Here is a 19,250-nt window from a genome sequence, read left to right as displayed (position 1 = left end):
TCGGGTACTAGGTTTAGTGTAACAACAATTAGCATTCATGCAATGTATATAAAATGTGTATTTCTTTAATTCAGTAAAGAACGTTATTATTATTATTATTATTATTATTATTATTATTATTATTATTATTATTATTATTATTATTATTATTATTATTATTATTATTATTATTATTATTATTATTATTATTATTATTATTATTATTATTATTATTATTATTATTATTATTATTATTATTATTATTATTATTATTATTATTATTATTATTATTATTATTATTATTATTATTATTATTATTATTATTATTATTATTATTATTATTATTATTATTATTATTATTATTATTATTATTATTATTATTATTATTATTATTATTATTATTATTATTATTATTATTATTATTACATTATTACCGCTGGCGTAAGCGGACCACAAGCTACTGAGTGCTCTCTCCACGTGTCTTCCTTAAAATCGTAGTTAAAGTTCAAATTAAATCTTCAAAAGTGTTTTACTAATAACATAAGTGTGGTGTGAACTACAGTACTTATTGGTGTCATTGAAATCATTCTTTATTACGCGTATAAACCGATCGGTTTATTTCCTTAGGATCACCCACCTTTTTTTGCCTTTCGGAGAGCGCGTGAAAAGGTTGTTTCCGCCCACGGTTCGTAGAAAACTTATTGTACAGTTCGGATCCGATTATTTTCGGTTTTGTGCTAAATAACTTAAACTGACGTATAGCAATGGTGCAAAAAGCCTGTAAGCGCTGTGACGGTGTTGCTGGCACGGGTCTGAAGTGCATCGTCTGTGGTGTTCTAATGCACAAGTCTTGTGCCAAAATATGTAAATTCGTTAAAATTCTGCAGGATGATAAAATAGACTGCTGCACATATGACCCTCGTGTCGTCGACAAGACCGCTGGGCCCTCCACCGCCTCCACTGAATCCGCCACTGTGGACGCAGGGAATACCAGCGACCAGCCGTTGGCTGATCACATATCCAGTAACCATCTCACTGAAATACGGTATCTGAAAGAGCTGCTCAAACAAAAAGATGAAACAATACGTTACCAGTTAATGGTTATTAATTCCCTTCAAGATCAGATGGCTATGTTAAAGAGAGAGTCCGCATCCCATGTCTGCCCGGTTCTTCCCGTTGTTGTCGGCGGGGCACGTAATCCAGGCACTAAACTTGATGTGCCGGCTGACGGGTGGAGGAGAACTACAGCCCCACAACAAAGATTAACCGAATCGACTGTTGGTGGTGCTCTACACGAGGCTACAGTGCGGAATAAGTGCAGCGAGATCATCAGCTTGACCTCCAGCGACAACCTTGTTCCTGGTTCCGGTCCTGCCAGTGATCTCCGTCCACCCCAAACAAAAGTGGAGAGACCACCTCGTCCCAAGCTCACTTCCAGACCTCAGCCGATAGTGGGCAGTCTTAAAGACCCTGCGTCCTGTAAGTTACAGGTAGCAACCAGAAGGACACAGTTCCACATCTCCAAGATGCATCCGACGACTAGAGCCTGTGACATTGAAGAATATCTGAAGCCTATGGTTGCGGAGGTTCAAGTGGAGCAAATTCGATCCATGTTCCCTGAAAGTTATGCATCTTTCAAGTGCACGGTGTTGGACGCTGACTCAGAGAAGATTCTTAATCCTTCCATTTGGCCCACTGGAGTGCTCGTGAATCGTTTTTTCGGTCGGCGTGCTTCGGGGCAGCAACCCAAGTAATAAAGGTACTCTAAGTATTCTTAGCTTAAATATTCATGGTCTCTCTAGTAAAATTGACTTACTCAACGGTTATTTGCTGGATAAAAATGTAGATATTCTCTGTCTATCTGAACACTTTGTCTGTGATGAAGAACTTTTAAAATCAATATGTGTAAATAATTTTCTATTGAAAAGCTTTCGATGCCGTCAGACTGCGGTCAGAGGGGGCGTATCAATTTATAGCAAACACAAAGTCAACTGTAGAACTTTAGATTTAGATAAATACTCACTAGACATCCATGCCGAATTTTGCGGCATTGAATTAACCCACAAAAATACCGTAGTTATCAATGTATATAGATCGGGGAGCCACGGCGACCCTTATCTATTTATATCCAGGCTAGAACTTCTTTTAAATGACCTCTACTCTAAGAAGAGAAAACTTATTATTACAGGTGACTTTAATATCAAATTCAACCTGACTTCAAATGCTCTAACGATGGATTTTGTCAACTTACTTGCCACCTTTGGAATCTCCCTCGCTGACCATACCCGTATAACTGAAACCACGTCAAGTTGCATTGATAATTTCCTTGTCAATATATCCCCCACTCTGTTCACTGCGGGCAGTGAGGATCCAGCACTCTCTGATCATTCCGCTGTTTTTATGGAATTACACTTTGATGTTTCCTCTGTGCACGATGACCATATTCAATTCAGACCAATTACCCAGGCGGGTCTGAATAACCTCTGCACAAGTTTTGAGAGCACCGATTGGGAACCTTTTATTAATACTAACGCCGATCCGACCAACTCAACAAAAGAACTGCTTCATATCTTCACCGCCAATATCCAGAATCACTTTAAAGTCGTAAAGCGCAGTAATTCCTTCCGTCCCCCCGTGGTCTGGTTCAATCGTGACCTCAAACTTATGAGGGATCACGTGATGCTTTTAAAAGCCAAGTGTCGAATATTTTCCCCACGCGACAGTTGGGCTGAGTATAGACTGGCTAATGCTAACTACAAAAGAATGATCAAAGAAACAAAATCCAAGGCATATGCCAATTTTATAACTAGAGCCAGCAACATGAGCAAAAGTTGTTGGACCTTGATTAACCATGAAACTAACCGAGCCTCAAAGGCTATACCCAACTCAATCACACCCAACGAATTTAACTCTTACTTCTCCAATGTAGTAAATGACCTAGTATCATCCATTGGGAAATCCAGTGACCCATATGTGTACCTTACGAAAACACCCTCTCCGTGTAAATCTTTCTTCTTAAGCCCGGTCTCTGAGAGTGAGATGTATGGCATTATTATGGGTCTAAACAACTCAAGTTCTACCGATTGCTTCGGCTTAAATTCAAAAATATTGAAACACACCATTGAGTACATCGTGGGTCCCCTGGCAGCCATAACGAACGCAGTGTTTTCGAGTGGCGTATTTCCTTCGGATCTAAAACTTTCAAAAATAATTCCCATTCACAAAAAAGACGATCAACATACACCAAATAACTTTAGGCCCATTGCAATTACCCCTATATTCGGTAAAGTCATTGAGAAAGCCCTGAAGGCTCGCCTGTCACTGTTTTTTGAGGAAAATAAACTTCTGTGTGAATCGCAGTTTGGCTTTCGTGAGGGGAAATCCACGACCCATGCACTTATGCACTTTGTGAACAGTGTGGTGCGGGGTTTCGATGCTGGCGACGTATCAAAGGCACTTCTGTACGACCTTACGAAAGCGTTTGACTGCGTCGATCACGATGTGCTCTTAAACAAATTAAAATTTTATGGCGTCAGAGGTATCCCTCTAAAGTTAATAAAATCGTATCTTAGTAACAGGTTTCAGTATGTTGAGTTTGGTGGAGTGTCGAGTGATGATGCTCTTCCAGTGAGCTGCGGTGTCCCACAGGGCTCGGTTCTTGGGCCGTTGCTCTTCATCATTTATATAAATGATCTGCCATTGTCCGTGCCGCCAGATGCGAATGTCACCTTGTTTGCTGACGACACTGCCATTCTGTTAACAGCTAAGCATCAACGAATGCTTAGTGAAGATGTCAGCGTAGCAACAAATGTTCTCCAGCAATGGTTTTCTGCAAATAACTTAGTCCTCAATAAACAAAAAACTCAAGAACTTACCTTCTCCTGCAGTAAAGTCGACTATCTGTATCAAAATAATATAACCCTCTTGGGATTCGTAATTGACAGGACTCTGTCATGGTCAGGCCAGATTCATGAGGTCTGTGCAACGTTGTCTCGGCGACTGTTCCTACTGAGACATCTCAGCCATTGTCTAACCCCGGCGGCCCTTAGGATAGCCTATTTTGGGCTTTTTCATAGTGTGCTGTCTTATGGCATTGTGCTTTGGGGTGGGGTTGGATATACGGAAAGAGCTTTTCGTTTGCAAAAGAAGGCTGTGCGGGTGCTCTGCGGTGCCAACCCGATTGCCCACTGCAAGCCCATTTTCTCTGACTTCCAGGTTATGACGCTGCCTTCTACTTATATATACCGATCTATCCTGTATATTCACGAAAACGCGGATGTCTATGGGACACTTGGCAATAGACATGAGTATAATACTAGGTATGTTGACATGATCACCCCTCCTCACTCCAGACTGACGTCCTCACAAAACAATAAGATTAATGTTAAACTGTATAATGTTCTCCCAAATAATATAAAAAATCTACCATACAGACAATTTAAAAAGAGAATGAAAAGTTTTTTTACTGATAATCCTTTCTATGATATTAATGAATACTTGGAGTTGATCAAACATACTACACTTGAATAGACCACTGCGTTAGTGTGTTAGTTCTCAAAATTTGTACAACCTTTTATATTATATATATAAATTCTTTTGTATTGTTAACCTTTGACGTACCATTTGTTGTTTTTGTGACGTATCTGAATGGCCAATAAATTCTATTCTATTCTATTCTATTCTATTCTATTATTATTATTATTATTATTATTATTATTATTATTATTATTATTATTATTATTATTATTATTATTATTATTATTATTATTATTATTATTATTATTATTATTATTATTATTATTATTATTATTATTATTATTATTATTATTATTATTATTATTATTATTATTATTATTATTATTATTATTATTATTATTATTATTATTATTATTATTATTATTATTATTATTATTATTATTATTATTATTATTATTATTATTATTATTATAGTCTAGTTCAGAAAAGTTATAAAACCTAGACACAGGACACAAAAGTAAGTGACGCCTAAAATGAAACGACTTCACAAAAATAACTGTTCTACTGTGCTCGCTCCACTGTCACTGCATATGGTTCTATTTCAATAAGTAATTTATTAATTGTCCTTTCTCAAACAGTTACATGACATTACATTTGATTGTTTCAAACAATTTCTTATAAAACTTAAAACACAAGTAATAAGCGCAATTTTCAATTACAGTTAATCGATGCTGTGGATATAAAAGTTCTTGGTGTTACAGAAGTGACTAAGTGAGTGTTCTTTATTTTTATACACAAACATTAACCTTTCTATGAGACTCCCAATATTTTATAATTATTTTCTGGGCCATAAACACTTTTTGTACCACAGTGCTACTGACTACAAGACTATAGCATGACTTTACTTAGATGGAAAGCCCTAAAGGCTTACGGGACAAATTTGTGGACCGATTTATAAAATTGATAACCTAAACAATTTGTAAAACAAGAACATATTTAACTGTTTTTTTTTTAATGGCAGTAAACATTGTTATTAAACAATCGAACAATAATGTCTGTTGGAATATAAAATTCCCTTTTTGTAATATCATCTATGTGTGGTTGCATTGATTTTTGCATATGTAGCTATAAATAGTGAGCAGCAAAATAATATAATGTAATATATCACTACCATATCGGATCATATATAATGAAAATACTAAAGAAGTGGTGGGTCAATAAGGAGAACATTAAAGTGACATTTTTTAAAATTTGCAAAGGTTTGGTTAATTGACTTCAGGCTCTGTAAGAAACAACCAGCAAATACCAATATCACAAAACATACGACGTTTCATTTAAGTAAGACAAAACTCACCAACAGAAGACTAGCTATTTAAAAGGCTCTAAGGAAGGCTTTAAAATATTAAAATAATTTATTAATTCCGATTTTGAGAGAGCAAATACTGTAGAAACCGATAAATGATATTATTAATTTTGTTGTTCCAAATATTAAAAAATATTTAAATTTATTTCAATCAACTGTTATACCTACCTCACTTAAAAAATAAGTAAAATAGTTTAGCTGACCAAAATAACATTTAATTGTCTTAATACACATACTATAGTTCTAAAGATTAAAAACTATTTGCTGAAAACAGAAACGGCCATGCGCGCGCACATAATGCAAGGATTCGTATAAACTCCTTACAAAAGATGAATATTCTTTAGTGCCGCCGACAAGCTCAACGCAACAGCTTTAATATTAATTAAGTTCTCAAAGACTTTTGGCACTATAAATCATCACCTCCTCTACGCCATTTTGTAATATGTTGGTCTTTCTCCCACCAACGTTAACTTTTTGAAAAATTATTTATCGAATAGAACACAGAAAGTGAAAGTCGGAGGATTAATCTACATAGCGCTGAGTGTAAAGTCAGGCGCCAATTTTGAAAAATTCTTTGATACTGCAAAGTAATTCAATACGCACATGATATCCAACTCTGTTTTAACTTTTAACCTAAAAAATTCAATTGAAAAAATTAAAACTGAAATTGAAAGACTTACAGAGTGGACAGGAAGTTATGCACTCAATATTAATTCAAAGAAGATTTCTTTGCTTATTTTGCGTGCAAGAATGAATAGATCAAAAATAAATGAACAAGACTTTAAAGTCTGCATAAATCAACATCTCATACATTCGCCATTTTCAGCTCGTAACATTGGCATTACATTTGATAGCAATTTGTGTTTTAAGACTCATATAAAAAACTACATTCGAGCGGATTATAACAACTTTAAATCCATCTTCGGGATTGAAAATTTTTGTTTGTGTAATTCGATGTACAGACATCATATATCACATAAACCTTGCCACAACCGCATCAGTCGGTTCAATATGTAAAATAGGAGATATAATTTTGCGTCCTGTGTATTCCTCCGTACCTGTATAGCAAAATAACTTTGACGAGAAACGTACATAACCTTAATCTTAGAGAGGTCAACAAGATTTGCATATCAAATTTGTAAAATTCACGATTCTTTGCCAGATACAATGAAATTTTGGCCTATTCCAAGCTATCAAAACAATGTTCTGTGTCATCAAAAAATAATATACAAGTCAAATTTTCCTTAAAATAATGTTGCTTTATCGCAGCCAACAACTAAAGGTTACGTTTCTTAGTTCTAATCTGAAGAAAAACTTATTTTCTTTTATTATTCGTGTGTATGTACTTGATATTTTTTCTCGCTTAAGATGTAAAACAGAATCTGCCTTCTTGTGAGGTGGTCACGTGATCTTCGACGTTGCCCGCATTCTTTTTTTTCTATAAGATTATGTTATTTATTGCTGGAAAATAAAGATCTCTTTATTTATGTCTCCGACCGATCCTCGCAGCGAAGAAATCACATGCGCAGATTATAGAATATATTCCTCTAGTTATCGGCTTATGTTACCCGCCACTGGCGCATACGCGATGCTACTTGTTGCCCCGGCCCTAGCGGTTCGAAACAAATTTCCAGACGACCTTTTTGTTCGGGCACGCGGCGGATGAATAATTGATGTCCCCACTTCAGATTCACTTCATCGTTTCCCAATTATTTCGCTTTACACCTCGCGCCTTTGTCCTCCCTACGTCACGTAATTGATAGGCGTTATTTATCCCTCGCCATTTTGTCAGTATTGGAACCCTCATGATCAGTGCCATCTCGCGTTTTTCTTCGAAAACGCGACTGAAGAACAATTGTTTTATAGGCTATTTCTCACAGGGTAGAGTCACATACACCCCAATAAGATTTTTAAAGAGCTTGGTCAGGATGACCGTATTCCGTGGATAACTAGAAAACTTTTGTGGGCCACTTTAAAAAATACAGATTTTCCATAGGAAAAGCAATGTTACTGGAAAGCTATGAAATTGTTTGCTGGCGACAAGAGTAATTGAAAAATATAATATATAAATATAGTGACTATACAATTTAAATTCGTTGATATAAAAATTTACGGGTAAACAAAACAAAAACCATTGGTGTTCGAAGATTTAGGCTATAAGCTCTTACCTTAGCGGTGTTTATTCTGCATCTTGGTCTTTCTGTAACAAAAGAAATTTTATTAGTTGTTAATGAGAACTAATTACTATTATCATTATTATTATTATTATTATTATTATTATTATTATTATTATTATTATTATTATTATTATTATTATTATTATTATTATAACAAGAATAAAGTGCAGAGGAGAACCTATTATGCACATTGATAGTTAGTAGCATAAGAATGTTACACATATATTAAATATTTAGTTGTTGCTGTGAAACAATACACTGTCCAAGCGACATTTAAATACAGACAAGTTCGGCGCAGACACAACATCTGGGGGTAAACTGTTCCAATAATCAAAAGTCCTGTTTCTTATAAAATGCAGGCGATGTGAAGTCCTGAATTGTTCCTTTCTTATTTTAAATAAATGACCACGTAGGCGTTCATCATTGCTTAGGACCACAAGGGGCACGTCAGATGGAAATTGGTCATGTGCAAACCTATACATTTGAATGAGATCCCCTCGCAGCCGACGCTGACTTAATGTTGTCAGACTAAGTATTTTGAGACGGTCATCGTAAGGTGTATGTCTAAGCTGAAGTGGCCAGCGCGGAGCGGCTCGTTGCACTCTTTCCTGAACATCACAGTCACGCAATAGCCATGGGTTCCAGACTGGGGAAACAAATTCCAGGATGGGGCGAATGTAAGATGTGAAAAGCATGCAAGCGATACGAGGACTGAGATTTTTAAAAGCCTTTTTTAATAAAAATAACGCGCAGTTTGCTTTCTTTGCAATATTTGATACATGTACAGGTCCATCTGAGAATCGACACTTGACACAAAGTTTCCATTGATATAATAACTCAAACCGAGATTGTTCTTGCCAACATGCAGCACAGAGCACTTTGGAGCATTCAGCGGCAAGTTGAACACCACTTGGAAATAGTATTCAAGTCTCTCTGTAATACGTCCGCATGTGTTGAAGGATTTTCAAATAATTTAGTGTCATCAGCATAAGCGCTCACATGAATAGCTAAGAATAGCACTGGTCCCAGCACCGACCCCTGGGGAACAGCACTAGGCACGTTTTGTGGCAGTGAAAAAGCGTTACCAATTCGAACTCTGAACGACCGGTGATTATTTAGATATTTTTATTTATTATAATTGTAATTGTTCTTCTGGCCTTTCTGGTTAATGGAACAATACATAAATTTACTTTTTTATTTAAGCAACTTGGCTAATTTGCAAAATTACTTGAAATAGACCTTTCACTTCTTCAGTGATACCGACCTTACGTATTTGAAGGACTGTGATGTACAAATTGAAGAAGAAATACCAGAAGTGGGAACAGCAAAAATAACGAAGAACCCACAAGAACAAATAGAAGAGATATTCCCCTAGTAAACAAAGAGAGAAACAGAAAAAAAAATCTGTTGTCTATAAGAATATTACAAAGCAGTTGTAGTTTACCTGAATTTTTACTGAAATTATCAGCCGGAAATACAAAAGTTCAACAAGAAAAAAATGGAAAACAAAAAATAGTAACAAGCTAATATACGTTCAGATTTAGTAGAAAATTTATGTAAAATTTTATGTTCTACAAACGAAGCAAGATAGACCAGACATACAGTGCCCGCATAAATGATGGAACCCCTTTTTATTTATGGTACCCTTGTATATAGCACGGTGAAATTCGAAATGCACGTATATAATTGAAATGTTCAATTTTTGACATAAAAATAATATCTCAAAATGTCAAAATGAGGGATTTTAAGTTTTTTTTTATAACGACTTTGACTTTCAGTTCGTATACCAATTTTGAAAACATTTGATTAGTCAGTTTTTTTTAATATTAATTTAATTTAATACAAATAATAATAACTATTATGGTAAGGTTGCGTTTGAGAATACCACTACCAATACCATTAGAGAATACCACGTCATGTTGCAAGACGAGGCGAGCTCGGTCGCAAGATCCAACACCGATGGATTTTTTTCTTTGGGGAAAATTACAAAATACAAATTACAAAAATTTATGTTACAAAACCAAATTCAGTTGAATATCTGAAAGACGTTCGAAATGTATGTGGTGTAACTTTCCTAGAAACTTTGCACAATGTTAGGTAAAAACGTACAATGCGGTAATTTCTAACATTTAATAAAATAGTTGATAAAATGATGAAACTATTTATTTTTTTAATTTAAGCTGCGGTTAAGTAATAGAAAAGAAATAAAACATCTGCAAGCATTCATTTACTGTTTGCAAGAACTGATCAATCTTTTTTTTTAAATTGCTACGCGAATAGAACGTGAAAAGAGCATTAAAAAGAGGTATTACATGACCCCTATTGCCATTTAAAAAAAACTTAAACTGGAGCCCTGCTGTCGTGTTGACATTTTGAGATATTGCTTTTATATCAAAAATTAGGCATTTTAATTATATACGTGCACACCAAATTTCACCGTACGATATGAAAGAGTACAAAAAATAAATTATTACACATACATATACATACCAACGCAGGAGTGTAGGACGGATGAAATGGGACATTGGCCTGCTTTAAAAAAGGAGAGCAATGTGTCTATTATCTTTATAATGCATAAATATAATTTATCAGTTTCTCAACAAACTTTGTACTTCCAACAAATTGGCATTAAATGCCAAATATTTCAGCCACGCCCACTGAGAACGATTTGCAAAGCAATATGTTTGCTATTTACTTCCGGGTCAACCTACATAACCATTCATAAAATAACTCTATAGATGCCTCTTTCATCCCTCACTGCGTCGACGACAAAACTAATTCATTTTTGTAAATGAGTCATACTTTGTATGTGGCGAGAGGTCTTTAATCTTGACCCGAATGGACGTAATAGGAAACAGGGAAAATTGAGGACGCCAGCAAAATAGTGCCGCCATCACGATCGAGTAGAATAGATATAAAGATATCTCCAAAGTTGTAAACTTGCCGTCGAGATTATTTCCGCTATACTTTGTTGCTGAATGTTAATATGGACAGTCATTATCTCCGATAGGTAAAGAAGTGAAATGATACTCGATTTTCTAAGGTTTCAAAGGTCGTTAACCCATATAAAAGGTGATTCGCGTTGAGTGTCTTATTGGAGAGTTGTTTTTTACTTTTGCGCAAAATTCTGAGTAACTTTAATTGACATGTCCCTATCTCTTTCAATTATTTCTGAAAAAATATTTTAACCTTTTTTTGCACTTTATTAAAGCTTAATATCTTAAAGTATTTTTTTTAATGATCAATGCGTGACTTCGCTGATAAGTCATAGAGAGTGGGAGAAAAATTTACATTTCTGAAAAAGAAATGTAGTAATGACTAACTGAAACTAACCAAAACCAGAAACCTCGGAACATGCTGTCCCATTTCACTATAGCAATATAAAAAAAAAACATTTATTTTCCAGAACTTCTAGTAGGACACTCAACGTATATAGTTAAAATAAATTGAGGGAAATTTGTAATTTATTCTACTTGAAAATTCGAATATTGAAAAATTTTGCACTTGTAGAAAATGTCGTGGGGGCCATTTTTCATAATTAAGTTGTAGGTGTTTAAAATTAATCAAAGTTAAAAGACTTAAATGAACCGCAATGGACATAAGTCAACAAATAATAACTACTCTCAACAATGTCAAAAAATAAAATGGTGTACTGGCAAGCCAGGAAAAAACTCTTCGATTCCTCATGTAACGTTTATAAGATTGCACTCTGTTTACAGAAATCAACAGCCTCTACTTGCGGATCGATTCATTCATCTCTTATTGTCATCAAAATTTCCGGAGTAAAATTCACAAAATGAAAAACACGCGACTTCTTAAGATTTGCTTTAAACGACAAATTCAGCTTCTAGATTTTTCTGAAACCAAATTTAGTTGAACGTTGCAAGACCAACTTTGCTGGAAAAACCTAAATTCCCGGCGTCTAATGCAGCAAAAACTTATTCTGCCCGAAAAAATGCGAATCGAATTGTTTGAGTGCGATATTGCTATTGCACAAAGCACAGCATATGTCAATTTTGATTGAACCAGAAACTGTTGTCTATATTTCATTTTCATGCCCTCTACATGCTTGCGTCGGAACCCGCGATTTTATGGACGTTTAACCAGCTTAATTTAATGTCCAAGCTAAGAGCCCTTTTGAGGAATGAGTGGCGGTGGATAGAGAAAATTTTTTCTGTATTGACTGCTCACCCACTGGTATTATTCTGATATGGTGCGGACCTTTTTTAAGGAAAATGTAATGTTTTGCGTAAACAATAAATAAATAACAAATAATAAGTCAATAAATAACAATAAATGTCATGCCTTTTCCGAATTCAGAAAACCCCATATTTTCTCTATAGATACGCAACCTTTCGGTATAATCGTCAGGATACCCTCTTTTTTATAAAGCTGGCCCCCTACCGAAGGAATCTTAGACGCGAAACATGTCAAGATCGATTCAAACCGGGGGTAATTTACCGCCATCTCTCCGGCTAGGGAATCCGGGCCCCACTTTCTGGATTACGTCATGTCAAAAGCTGACGCGGGATCATGTAGATTTTCCGGTTGTTCGGAGACTCGCTCCGGAGGATTAGCGTCCCGGATCGGTAAAATTTACCCCTGCTCCCCCACCTTATGTGGGTCACGCTGGAGCGGGTGAGGGGAGGGGGATTCTTTCTCTCGCCGCGACTACTTGTTGGTTTTATGAGCGTGACGATTTCTCGCGAAACCGTTTCGCGGTCACACACGCTTTGAACTAACCACAGAATTTCAAACTGGACCGCATTTGTCGTAATAGTGTTTCTATCACCCTATTAAAATATTGTATACAATTCTTCTGAATTCCTCTTGCGTTTGTTGTGGACAAATAACACTTGCTAAAGTTTCTCCAATCATCGTGTTGGTTCTTCAGAATTCAATCAAAACTGGTGGACCTTAAATACTGTTTGAGGGGGGCGGAGCTGAAGGAGCGACATAAACTTTGTCCCGGATGACTAATTCCCATATTGGTGACCTGAGTCGCGATTAAGATCGTTTGGTTGTTTAGAGATTTCTACGGATTCTCGAATTTTTCTTTGGGTAGAAGAACTGGTGATCTTCAAAAACTTTAAATTGATCGAATAAGATTTGATATTCTGTTTCATAATTGTGTTCGGCAACTGCTGTTAGTAGTAGTTTTAATGGTCTTTCATGTCCTTTTAACGTAGTTGATATTTGTATTACTTTTCCTCCAATGTATTCTTTGCCGCATATGCACTCCTGGTTTCTCAGACGAAATTTTGTCTTTGACGGATCGAAGATGTTGAGTGGTGAGTGATATTTTGAATGTAAGGATGTACCGCCATGGCGCGTGCGGACTTTTGTCTTTGGGAGGTTGTGGTGACGTTCATTTTGTGATGGAACACTTAATATTTTTAATTTGGAAAATATTAGAGAGGACAGCAGATATTAGGTGTTTTAATTCTGTTGGTGCGACAATGCATTAATATATCGTTGGTATGATGAAAACTGAATAACCTAGAAGAATGCCAATTCAAAGGTAAAACGTATGTTAGAGTGCATATTTAAATCTCGGGTGAGTTTTCTTCTCAGAAGCTTCTATGGCTGGTGATAATGGAGAACCCATAGCTGTTCCTGATAGTTGTTCATAAATTTGTTAATTAATTAAGTACAAAACTATCAGTTTTCCATGTAAAGGGTTGCAATATGAAAGTAAGACATTTTTGGAGGACGTTTGAAGGGCAAATTTTTTAAAAACTGGTTTAAAAAAAGCACAAACAATAACTCTGATTGAAAGCATATTGTACTCCTAATTTATAAAAGTTAGTTTCTATCTTGGGCCCTAATATTTTTGCTATTTTGTCACAGCCCAATCAAAGTTGAATAGTTTTCGTTTAAAAGGGCATTTGTCCAGTTTAGAACCAAAGACTCTTTAGCTACTAAAAAGAGCTTAACATAAATGGAAAACTTTCTATTTCCACAAAAGGGAGGGTTGTTGAAAATGATACCTTTTTCTTTGGGATGTAATACATCGCTTTCACTTCTGGATTGCCTGGGTATTGTATTGTTATCTTATGTAACGCATGAACATGTAGTACCAATTATGAATATGGAACAAATCACAGTATGAAGCAGTAAAGAAGTTGCTGGTTTTTATACAACTGTTCCAAAAAGCCTGTTTTTTCTCTAACTTTCATTATCTATCATTTCCGCAATGTACCATATTACTTACTGGTCTTACTTGTCTAACAAGACCCTAGAGTGATAGGTCAATACTTTTAATCTTGCCCGATAGGGGACGCTAGAGTAACCTTTTAGTGCAGTGGCTTTTATATCCAGAGTTGGTGTTGTGGGCATTTTAAATATTTCTAATATTTACTTAAAAAGAAATGTCCCCTAAATTGTTATTCTTGTACTTCTTCATGTCCTGCCACACAAGGACAGTATCCGGGTTGGGATCCGGTTCTGTGCGCGGTGGTGTTGGAGGAGGGAAGGCGCAAACACGAAGTGTGAGATTCGCACAAAGGGCCCCCCGTAATGGGTCGGACATGTTCCATTGTGCGCGTCGGTCGACACGTAGATCAATTAAGTGGTCGGCAGTAATTGGGGCGTTATTGTTTGGTCCAAAATGCCCTCCGAGGATCATATCGAGCCGAAAGAGAAAAGATGATAGCTGTGCGAAGCGGTAGCCGCAAATTTTGGGCTCGTCCGATGGGAAAACGAACACTTGCGACATTTTCCGTCGTTAAATTTCAGTACAATACAATACATTTTTGACCACTTACCATATCGAAGAGAGCAGAAGATTTTTTTTAACTTGATGAACAGTGGATTTGAACTAGATAACGCGAGGTATTGTTTAGGACGCATAGAGAAGACAAAAAGTTCATCTTGTGTGAAAACAATAAATTCTAGTTAACCACGAAAAATATCGAATACTGAATTTGAAGATAATTTGATAAAGACGGAACTATTGCATAAATTATGGAATATGTCATATGTCATGGAAAAACAGTGTAACCGTCATATATGGGACATCACAAACAACAATTACCTTACATTACATATTCTCGAAACAGTTTAATTCGTGGAACAAAATTCATTTTATTTTATTTTTGAAATAAAATAATTTGCGAGTATTTTTATTACTATTACATTACATATTTTTTGAATTTGCTGAAGTCACCACTAGAACTCTTCGTCTTTTTAGATCTGACATTCCGATGTAAATAATACTTTGCTGCTTGAGTTGAATGTCCTATGAATCAGTGTTGACAGTCTAATAAGTTATACACAGTGTATAAGTAGTTACTATACCTAGGTATTTTATTCTTGATTCGAAGTTAGGAAAATATAATACCGTTAGTGATTTTTCGTTTTTTCGTATACCCACCAACCGTCCTAATACCACAGTAGATTGAATTTAATTTAATTATTAATTGAGTTGTATGAAAAGACGAGTCCGCATGTTCATTTGGATATAAGCCCAAAAATTTTGTATGTCTACTCTGAAGATGCCTATTGAGAATTGAAGAATACGGCATTTGTTTTGTCTGTGTTAAGAATTAATTTTTTATCGAAGAACCATATAATAATTCTATTCGATCAGATGACGTTTCTTAAAAGAGCAAATAAACCTATTTCTTACCATACTTACCTAAAATTCTTATATTCCAGGAAATTGTACACTATAATTAGTTCTCCAACTTGCAGCAATTAAAAAATTAGATAGGTTATTCACACTCACTTGCCAGTAAAATAATTTGTTAGATCTCTGCGTTGAATTAACTACTAAAACATGGAGTTCTAGGTGGTGGCATCATGATTTGGGCAAAACTTACATAAACCGCCGTAATATACAGTGCCCAATTATAACGTTTGTTGATAATTTAAGTTCAAATATTTTAATTCATCAATCATAGAAATAGCAATTATTTTAATGCATTTAATCTTTAAATTGTTTTCTTATTTTATGTCTTGTTATTATATTTCAATCGGTTCACTGTGAAATTTTTTTAATAAGTAGTAAAACGGCATTTAATATAGAAGCATCTTATTTGTAATATTTAAAATGGTTGTTTGTACATTAGCACTGATTTTCTTCAATCATTGTTCAAAAATGTTCAAGAAACATAACAGAAATATAAAGAGCCGTGCAAATATAATAAACATTAAAATTGTTCAATATTTTTCAAGAAAGAAATTAAATAAAAATGTTATTTAACATGATATACTAAACAGTTACATTAAAAGCATACATTTATTATGTTGGATAATAATTGTTCGTTTTTATTAAAGAGTGTACATAATGCCCAATTTGTATTCTGTTCATCATGCCTAGACACCTTTGACACACCTTTTTTAGAGTCGGTGAATGAATAACAATGGGCAAAAAATTAACTCCCACCCAGATGGTATCACCTGCACTCATTCATTGGGTAACTCTGTATATGTAAATATAATATAATATATATGCATATGTGAATATAACAGCATACTCTAGCAATTAAAAACGTGCCACCGGTATTCCGCGTTTTCTAATGAAATTCTCCTACCTCATTAGCTTTTATAGAATCGTGAGTTTACACCATCAAGCTAATTTCTAGCAAAACAAGGACAAGTTTACTTCTTCTGACGTCAAATTCGTAACGCCAATAATCAAATCATTTTTAGCTGTGCGTATATTAATCATTATAGCTGTCTCAATAAAAAAAAGTAAATCGTTAAACCTAATATTTTTGGGAAACATAAACAAACGATAAGTTTTTCGCGAATTAAACGATTTATTTGACTTCCAAAGGTCGAAATCCGTCGAGAAACGTGTTAAAACCAACATTGTAACGTCGCGATCCCGGCAATAGGTTCAATGAATCATAAAGAGTCGATATTAAATCCGAAAATAGCCCCAGGGATCCCCGACGATGTCCGCGCTTCGGGATCCAATAAAATCGAATGCCCGAGTGTCTATTATGCGATTTAAAGGTCCCATGCAGCAGCGGAACATTTGCGAAATCAGCAGCGGGATAGCGCAGAATCAGGAATATTTAAATATTAAAGTAAACCCGTTTCCAAGAGAACTATCATTTATAAAAATATAAATGAACTATAAAATCCAAACTTTTCCGATGTTACGTTGTTATCATTTCATTTTCACCGTGTCCCAAACAATTTTGTGCTGTGCACTTACAAAATTACGTCCACGATCCACATTGTACACACAATATTGCTACGAATTTACAGTAAGTAAAATTAAGTATATAAATGAAGGTTAAACTAAAGTAAATTAAAATTCATACAAATTCATACAAATTTATGAACGTCCAAAGCAACATGGGAGGGGAATGACTATTCCCGAGGTTAAGCGACATTCTTGAAAGTAAGAGTGTATTCATAGTTCTCTTGAGGAGAAAGCGAGAGAAAGACATGTCCATTTCTACACAAAACGTAACCTACCTCTAAGTGACACCACAACTGTACAAACTAAACTTTTTCCTTTATATCAAAATAAAAATATTGTCAGTGTACGAGGTCTGTTTAAAAAGTTACTTTTGTATTTGGGCGGACTACGTACATTCGATCTTCGATATTTTTTTTGTTATGTTTACAGCCAGTTTGCAAGTTTCCTTTTTTTTTGTGAGACAGAAGCATTAGACGTGTTTTATGTGCTCAGCGATTTTCTGCTGTCAAAAAAAAGGAACAAAGAAATTGCATAAAATTTAATCAAAGTGGAATACAGTGCTACAAAATACTTGAAATGTTGACAAGAAGAAGTGAAACAAATGGTGTTGAAAAATCGTCAGATCACTATTGCTGAAGTAGCCGAAGACGTCGGAATCCCTATTGCCTTGTGCCGTGCAATTTTTTGGGGAGCATGAAATGTGTAGCAGCAAAATTTGTTCCGAAACTGCTTAATTTTGAACAAAAGAACCGTCGAACCAGCATCGCTCATGAGCTGTTAAACGACGTCAATGGTGATTCTGATATGCTCAAAAAGGTAACGAATCATGGGTATATGGTTATGACGCCGAAAACAAAGCCCAGTGGTCCCAATGGAAGAACCTAGAATCGCCAAGACCCAAAAAAGCATGTGATTATATTAATAATAATAATAATAATAATAATAATAATAATAATAATAATAATAATAATAATAATAATAATAATAATAATAATAATAATAATAATAATAATAATAATAATAATAATCAAAATATTACAATATAAGTAACAATCTAAGAGTGGCGACATTTGCAATTTGAGCTCTTCCGTGTAACCACAAGAACAACAGCACCAACACCATAATTGTCCACAAAATACACACCCGTACATACATCGTAAACACAAGAAATAGACGCACATCATAAACTCATACGTTTTTGCTAGTTACGGGCGGGTCTAATAAACAATATTAATGCTTTTTTGAAGGACTTTATTGTGGGGAGGGACGTTATAGCATAAGGAATTTCATTAAATAATTTAACTGCGTTACAACTAAAGGTCTCTGAAAAATTACCGAAGTGTGTCTAAGAACGCAATATCTTAAACAATGACGGGTGTGTTGATTATGAATATCATTCCCTCTGCAAAGTTTACCAAACAAGTACGACGGGGTCTTATTGGAGTTTAGTAAAAAACAAAAGTAGCTAACTGAACTTTATATCGGTCCTTCAACTTGAGACAACCCGAATCAGAGAGGCACTTTGAAATATGGTCATACTTTCTGAGATTGTAGCTAAAACGAATACAAGCATTCTGAAATCGTTGGAGTCTCTCCTTATCTCGATTAAGTATAACTGGCCAATAGACAATACTGCAACAAGCGACATGGGTTAAAAGAAACATATCCCAGAGTTTGAGTTTGACTTCTTTACTGAGAAAAGGTTTATGAATATACAATATCCTCAATTCATAGAAGGATTTTCGTAACACCAAGCCAACATGCTTAGAAAACCGCAAGTCACCGTCAAACCATAATCCAAAATTTTTACACCCGCCTGAAGATGAGATTATATCTCCAATCTCATCATTTAGTGTAATCTTAAAAAAGGTGTTTTTTAAAATATCTTCCCTTTTATTTCCTACGCAATTATTTTTGGGTCTAAATTTATTTTAGTAGCGGTATTTAAAGCGCCACTAGCAACAATAGATAAATATAACTGAGTATCATCGGCGTATTGATGAGATTTACACAATTTAAGAAAAGTAGAGAACAATTTAAGAAAACTGAAAACAGAATAGGTCCCAGAATACTCCCCTGGGGAACACCGTTCTCC

General features: G+C 35.0%; 1 long non-coding RNA gene across 1 annotated transcript in view; it reads right to left on the bottom strand.

Moving 5' to 3' along the window:
- Window positions 1–19,250, bottom strand: part of LOC132706800 (uncharacterized) — a 128,263-nt gene that overhangs the window by 70,366 nt on the left and 38,647 nt on the right. Inside the window, exon 2 of the long non-coding RNA XR_009619647.1 lies at window positions 7,987–8,018. This is a non-coding gene — a long non-coding RNA (uncharacterized LOC132706800). The remainder of the gene's footprint in view (window positions 1–7,986; window positions 8,019–19,250) is intronic.

The sequence above is a fragment of the Cylas formicarius genome, unplaced genomic scaffold (genome assembly GCF_029955315.1).
Source record: "Cylas formicarius isolate icCylForm1 unplaced genomic scaffold, icCylForm1.1 PGA_scaffold_8__14_contigs__length_24414737, whole genome shotgun sequence".
Taxonomy (NCBI): Eukaryota; Metazoa; Arthropoda; class Insecta; order Coleoptera; family Brentidae; genus Cylas; species Cylas formicarius.
This window is presented reverse-complemented; position numbering and strand designations above follow the sequence as displayed.